Source organism: Alosa sapidissima, chromosome 22 (genome assembly GCF_018492685.1).
Source record: "Alosa sapidissima isolate fAloSap1 chromosome 22, fAloSap1.pri, whole genome shotgun sequence".
Taxonomy (NCBI): domain Eukaryota; kingdom Metazoa; phylum Chordata; class Actinopteri; order Clupeiformes; family Clupeidae; genus Alosa; species Alosa sapidissima.
In genome coordinates, this window is record NC_055978.1 from 6,700,738 (window position 1) to 6,708,212 (window position 7,475).

The 7,475-nt window shown below is 41.0% G+C and overlaps 1 pseudogene; it reads left to right on the top strand.

Annotated features, from left to right (window-relative positions):
* The first annotated feature begins 358 nt into the window (after positions 1 to 358).
* Positions 359 to 536, top strand: LOC121697973 (annotated as a pseudogene).
* Positions 537 to 7,475: the final 6,939 nt, after the last annotated feature.

Here is a 7,475-nt window from a genome sequence, read left to right on the forward strand (position 1 = left end):
CAATCATACACTGGATTGGTACTCTGACGCTGTTTGGCTCTGAGCACAAGTAAAACTTTTGAGGTGAGACATTCTGTGAATGTAGTTTGAGAATGGAGAAAAGGGTGGAAGGTTTCAAAAAATGTGTGTTGAAAACTGTAAGTGTTCCCTTAATTTTTTTGAGCAGTACCAGTATATATGCTTCCATAAACAGGAGTTTCATCAATATCTGACTCCTCTTCCTGCTGCAAAATATCATCACTCCAATTATCAGCAGAGTTCCAGAAGCAATGTTGCAAAATCTCCATTCTGGCTGGAGTTTTTGGGAAGAATCATTTTCAGAGGCGAATTCTCCGTTTGCATGTAAACAAAGGACACGATCGCTTCTCGATCAAGTGTAGTATCTGTTCTTATCAGTTTAATATTTGATACATCCTCTACCCGAGGACTATATATGAATCTGATTTTTGGAAAAGGGAGACGAAAGAAGGGGCTTGCTTCGTCCGCTCCACGCATCAACCCAGTATTGCAGCGACTCCAGGAATGGAGTGCACGTCCCTTGGGGGCAGTTGTGGCCTACTGGTTAGGGCTTCGAGCTCATATCCCCGACCAGTAGGAACGGCTGAAGTGTCCTTGAGCAAGGCACCTAACCCCTCACTGCTCCAGGTTAGTGTGTCCTTCACCTCACTGTGTGTTCACTAATTCACAGATGGGATAAATGCAGAGACTAAGGGCCTGTCCCAATACCTCCCCTTCCCCTAGATTTTTGCCCTAACCCTCGTTTTAGCGTGTGCACATGTAGGGGTAGGGTGTCCCACCTCACGATTTCTGGCCAGCGAAATTTCGCCTCAGGGGCGTGATTGCCAAACCGCTAACCTTTTGACTGCAGTGTCTAGCCAGTGGTGGCAAGCAAGCTAATTATGCTAATCAGCTAGTTCAAACGTTTAAGTACTTAATGAAGATATCCAGTGGTCTTTATGTCTCGACTAAATTGATGTTGCCTATAAACAACAATTCATGTTCATAGAAACAACAAGGTCAATAAGACATAATATATTTCATACCTGTGTTGCAGCATGTAGCCTAGCTGTCTATCTCCCCCGCGTACCGTGGGTCCGGTATTTCCGCCGTCTTGCGTGTATATGTCACTTAATGTGCATTTCTATACAAACCAAGACGGCGGATTCCTAAAGAAACGCAAGCACCCACACCATAGGTGTATCTAAATTAGCTATGTACCAAAAATAACATCTTACCGTGACTCTAAGAGCTGTAAACAGTGTTGTAAGGCTGCGTGTACACATCCGCTTGGAGCTCCAGTGGAATTTTAATTTCATGACGAGAATTCTCGGTCTAACTGTTCATGTGCTGTTGAAACGGCTTAAAGGGGTCATAGAATGCAAAACCGAGTTTACCTCGTCATAGATGAATAGCGATAGTTCAGTGGGTGAAATGGACATACAGAGAACTTCAAAACCCCATCGACACCTCCTTTCTATGCAAATCTCACAATTCGAAACTCCCGCCATAAAACGGGCTAATCCCAACGAAGCTCCGAGTTTACGCAAACTCGCAGGTGGTACCTTATTTGGCTCTGGTCTGTACATTTGTCGCGCCTCAAAATTTACATACAGACCAGCCCACTGGTGCTCTGAGCCCAGGAACGTGAATGGAGAGCGAAGATGAGACAAACATTAGTTTAGCTGCCTCCTCGTTTACTTCCACAGAAATTATAAAGCAGACAGTTCTTCAAGGATATCGAAAATAAGCCACGGTCGTAAATGCAGTGTTCCAGGCTGAAACTTGGGCTACAAAGAAAAAGGAGACTTTCCATTGTCTTCCCAAGGATTCAAAAGTTCGAGGGGCATGGATAATGTTTTTCTACCAGAAGATCACTGCAAAGTTCGACACTCCGTTATTAATTTGCAAAACATTTCGCCGAAGGCAGTTTTCAAACCCTTGGACAGTTTAAAGCTGGATTTGCTACGCTGCCGTTACTGAAACGAGGGGCTGTTCCGACCGTAAGGTCATCACAACCGCATGCTGTAAGTATTATTTTGTCGCTAAGCAGTTATTAGCCATGCTAACGTGTATCTAGCAAGTAGAATGTGTGATTTAGTTCATTGGCAAGGATATTTAATTTTCCTGTGTGTCATTCGGATAAAACCTGTGTTGTCATGTTAACCTACATTTTACTATGCATGTTTGTCGAGATCTCTGACAGGTTATGTTCTCAGCAAGATAGCTAACTGAAGCTGAGTAACACGATAGTTTGGTTGCTACAGTAAGCTGTAATATAACCCACATACGTTTTTGACCTCAGAAGTGGAAACAACTTCACGTTATCAATTCAAATGAAATCTAGTCGATATGTTGAAAACCGTGTTGTCTAAATACAATGGGTTTTTATTTGCACGTTCTTATTTTAGAACATTACAAGAACAATAACATGACAAACGCAGCATGCCAAACAGATGCTCCAAGTGTGGCATCTTGCTGGGCTTAGAATATTAGCAAATGCTTTTGCTGTGAGTTAACAGCTTGGTGTGTGCATGCAAAAGTGACTTTCACTTGTTACAACATTTCTGTTGTTTGGTTTAGGTTTTTTCTTGCAGCCATGCAAACGTGTAACAGTATAGGCACTAAAAAGAACTTATCGATTCACACACAACAGGCTGACTTAGACCTGATGCTACTGGTGTCAAAATCATCATCAGTACTGTAAACAAAGCACAATGTTCAGGGCCATACAATTTGTTTATTGTACAGTATACAGCCTACAATGCACTGTATTACAGTATCCAATATCCAAAAGTCCTCTTTCTTGTCCTCTTCGAGATCATCAAAGACCCTCTACCTGATTGGGATGCCGTCATAGCGGATTCCTGTGCCCCAGGACTTGTGTGCTCAGCTTGACAGACCTTCCATGGAGGATGCTGTTGCTGAACATGTGTCACGGTTCAGTCGACAAGGGGTCTGAATCCAACGTACTGCCCTGAAGTATCCGGATGCTCCCTCCATATGCGTAGCACCACACACGAGGGGATCATGACACGGACGCTTCTTCTAAGGAAACCCAAGCATCTGCTCACAAAAGACCTGTAGCCCAAGTCACTTCATTGCCTGCAACGAGAACAGGGTGGAAAAGCACATTTTTTACTATTTATTTTTTAATCTTTTACATTAGAGTATCACTGGACGATTGTTGAAAAAAAATAAATAAAGTTTGTCATTTTGCGGTGTTGATCAAACTGTTTTTGCAATATGCTGAACCAATAATGAATGTGTATTGGTTAAAAATATTTTATATACTGGTATATACTATAACTGCTAACACTTGTATCAGATTGTCCTCACCTTTCCATCCCTCTGATTCTCAAACGGCCATGGTCAGCTCTGTAAATATTCATTGCATTTTGCAAAGAATAAATATAGAGGCGCAACAGATCGAGGCCATGATGGTCATTCAGGTCAGCTCCTCAGGAACCTTCTTTTCATAACCTGTAAAAACAAACATAATGTCGCTGCTGTTATTTCGTAATTTTGAATGAGCAGGAAGCACAAAGTAGCTTAAGTAAATGTCTCCAGTTTTAGTTACCAGAGTTGTAAGATCACATGGAAAGAAGGTAATAATCTCAACCAGATGTCAGCAGGATAGCTACAAGATTACATTAGACCTACTGACTGTACCTACTGTATTTTAAACAGTGATATCTATAGGATTTTTGATTATTGTACTCTACTCCATGGTACTATGTAAATTGCCCCTTGGGGATAAATAAAAGTGTTTTTGAATTGACACAAACAAGAGTAGGCCTAGTAATATTTTCGTTGACCTCGTTTCACTTCAGCCATAGGCAACAAACTGCACAGAGCTCCTGCCCAGCTGTAAGATCATACATTACTACATGGAAAGAAAGTAAAAATCTCGATAATCAGATGACTTAATCAGCAGGATAGTAGTTACACGAGTACATTAGACCTACTGACACAAACGTAATATTTTCATTGACGCGAACAGTAGGCTACTCGTTATGTGGAGATACATTGAGCCTCGTAAATGGTGTAAAACAGTGATTTATTTGCATGGCTAGCCCGATGCCGAAGCACCACCATTGAAAAAGCTGTTGGTAGCATCGGCTTACTAGCGCCAGATTTTGGAGTGCAGGGGACAAGCCAAGATTGGCTATGAGACATACGTTCACACTCGGTATCATGTTTCAACACACTTTAGATCAATATCACACCGGAATTCTCCTTTAAGTCTTTTTTTCTCAACTAAATATGCTTTGCGCTGGTTAGAGGGTACTTGGCTGAAAAAATATTTCACAGGGGGTACATCACTGAAAAAAGGTTGAGAACCACTGAGTTAGTTGAACTGTTTGGGTTTATAGGCTAGTGTGTATTTGTATGTTTGTATGTGTGTGTGTTATGTCTGTGTATGGTATATGACTGTATTAGACTTAGTCTATGTCAAATCATCGGACTTCTGGACTGCATTGCCACAGATTTTGAAAGCAATGCTGATTCAGTTATAGAAGAAACCTGAAAAAAGAACTGACATGCACATTTATTTTTTGTATAAATATTAAAGGCAACATTTTATGGAGATGTTGATGACATTATAAGCTAAAAATGTGAGCCATTTTATGAGATGGTTACTGTTCATGGGTTGTACATACAAAGGATGTGGAGCTAGAAAAGAGCTTTAAAACAATGAGAACCACTTCTCTGTTACCTAAATTGAGGGAGATATGGCAGGTCAAATCATGGCGAAGAGGGCAATGTACATGTGTGATTCAGAACCCCAACTCCATTGACGCATTTAATACTGACATTTTCAAAACGTTTTTCAGTGCTATGTTTGGGTAAGTGTGTGTGTGTGTGCACGTTTGTGAGTGAGTTGTGTCTGTGTGTGTGTGCTTGTTTGTGTGTGCATGTCTGTGTGTGTGTGCATGTCAGCCTGCGTGCGTGCGTGTGCATGGCTGTGTATGTATGCATGTCTATGTGTGTGTGTGCATGTCTGTTTGTGTATGAGTGTGCGTATGTGAAAGGCTGGGGTCCAGCAGAGGGTCAGTGGGGGTAGACTGTGACGTTAGCGTGACGACCTTGCTGAGAAAATGAGAGGCAAAGGCATTTGGAGAAGCACTTAGCAGAGAGGAACCAAGTACACACACAGCAGTTGCACTGTAACGGCTAAAACAACATTCATTTATATGTATTCATTTAGCAGACGGTTTATCCAAAGAGACTTACAGAAATGAGAACGAATGACATTCAAGCTACAGTAGAGAGGAGATCTAGTCATGAATTCATACCGCATCAAGAAATAGTATTATTATTGGGTGCAGAAAGTGTAATAGAAGGAAAGAGTGCTAAAATACCGACTATCTTATAGAGAACAATGAGCCCATGTGTTTTTTTTTTAATAGATTAAAGGATAATTGTGGTGATTTTTCACATGTCTGTTTCTGAGTACTGCCAGTACAGAAAAAAAAACAGAAAACAATCGTTTCTACCTAGCTCGTTGCTGCAGCCATCAGCTAGAACTGCCAGGCAGCTACAGTGCTACACTCTGGCATGAGCAAGAACATACCTCCAGAGTATAGCACTGTAGGGGAGCGTATTAATCTTCCCCAGGTCCTATGTTCCCCGCTTTGTATGGAACCGGGGAACATAGGACCCTTTTTTGAAACCCTACCCATAACCCTAAGCCCGAGCGGGGAACATAGGGATGAGCCCCACTGTAGCTGCCTGGTAGCTTTAGCTGTTGGCTGCAGCAACCCGAGCTAGGTAGAAGTGCCATATTGGCGTTACAAACTAACCCCATGCATTTCTATGGAGGCTTTTTTGGAGTGCTGTGTCTCCTCATTAGAACATCTCTGGTCATTCCAAGCCATCACCTACTGCTAGCATTCCATTGAATCCCATTCATTTTTTGTGTCACTGTGACAGCAAATAACTTTACATCTGAAGACTCTATTTGTCCACTGTTTATTTTTAAAGAAACACAACAATGTATGAAAGGCTCCATTACCTTGCACCTCACGTTATGGCCCTGTAGCAGCTGTTTTTGTCAAAATAGGCTAACGATGATATGACCATGTGAATTTCTGTCACGGAAGCGAACTGAGCTAGCATGCTACACTGTAAAAAGTTTAATGTAAAATTTACAGCAACTTGCTGGCAGCAAATAACCAGCAAGTTGCTGTATTTCACTCTACAGTACACCTACTGTATATGAAATCACAGTACCTATGCCTGATACTGTAAATGCAAACTACAGTAGTACTACCAGTGCTGTAATGTATACAGTATTGAATTGTCTACCATATTTTTAATCACAGTACTTATGGATCATACTGTAACTAAGTACAGTAGTAATACCAGTGCTGTAATATTATATACAGTAATTTTGGGAAATTCACATCCTGCTTTATCTACAGCCAGGATAAATTTGGCTAGGCCTAGGTATGGTTTAGGCTACACAAACTTGCATAAATAACCATTGACAACTTGTTATCAGTTTGAAAAGCAAGTACATTTATTCACTTTTTTCCGTTTAGAAATTCTCGTGTGCTGCATCCTAACGTTAGACCAACGGTTGCAGTCAGCCTGATCCACCACCAGTAGCAGAGTGAAAGCAGCACCTAGCAGAAATAGAAGAAAAAAAGATAAACAGTGTTAGATAACAATTTTCAACTGAAACTGAAGGCTACTTACTAGTGAAACTTTAGAATAATCATTTATATATATATACTGTATGTTTTTTGAGTTTACTGTCAAAATGCCAGGCTGAAGATGGTGTTAGCATAACTCAGTTTCGCAAGGTATTTAACGTTAGCCAGCTGGGTGAGCTCATTGATGTTTGCTTGCAGCAACAGCCATTCGCGCTGTTCGTCCGAACAACGGTTAATGATAGTCAGATGTGACTTAAAGTTAACTTATATCAATATTGCTAAAGTTAGCCTATTAAACTCACAAAACCGTACATGATTACGAGTTAACGTTAGCACTACATAAGTTAGCTGGTAGCACCTAAACCTCCACGTTAACGTTAACCAGCAGCACATCATCTTCAGCCTAACATTGTAACAGTAACATACTAGGCCTAGCACTACTAGCGAATGTTTTATATAAATTATATGAATATAATAAACCGTAACTTACTAAGAACTAAGGTAGGCCTAATATAATTGAGACTGCCATAACGTTAACGTCACATATTACATTAAAGGGGTGATAGAATGATGATATAGGGTATTTTGTGATGGTCCTTAAGGTCTCTGAATAGGGTGTGTAACATTGGTTGGGCTGAAAATGGCATATGTGCTGTTCTATGCGCCCTAATGCAAGCCTGGTTAAAAGCCCTAGAATGAAACGAGAGGTTTTCTTCCTTTTATGGTATGCTCATGAATATTTAGATGAACTGAGTGGTGATTGGTTGGTTTACAACGAGCGACGCTCCGGAGCAAAGACGCAAACGTGACCCGACA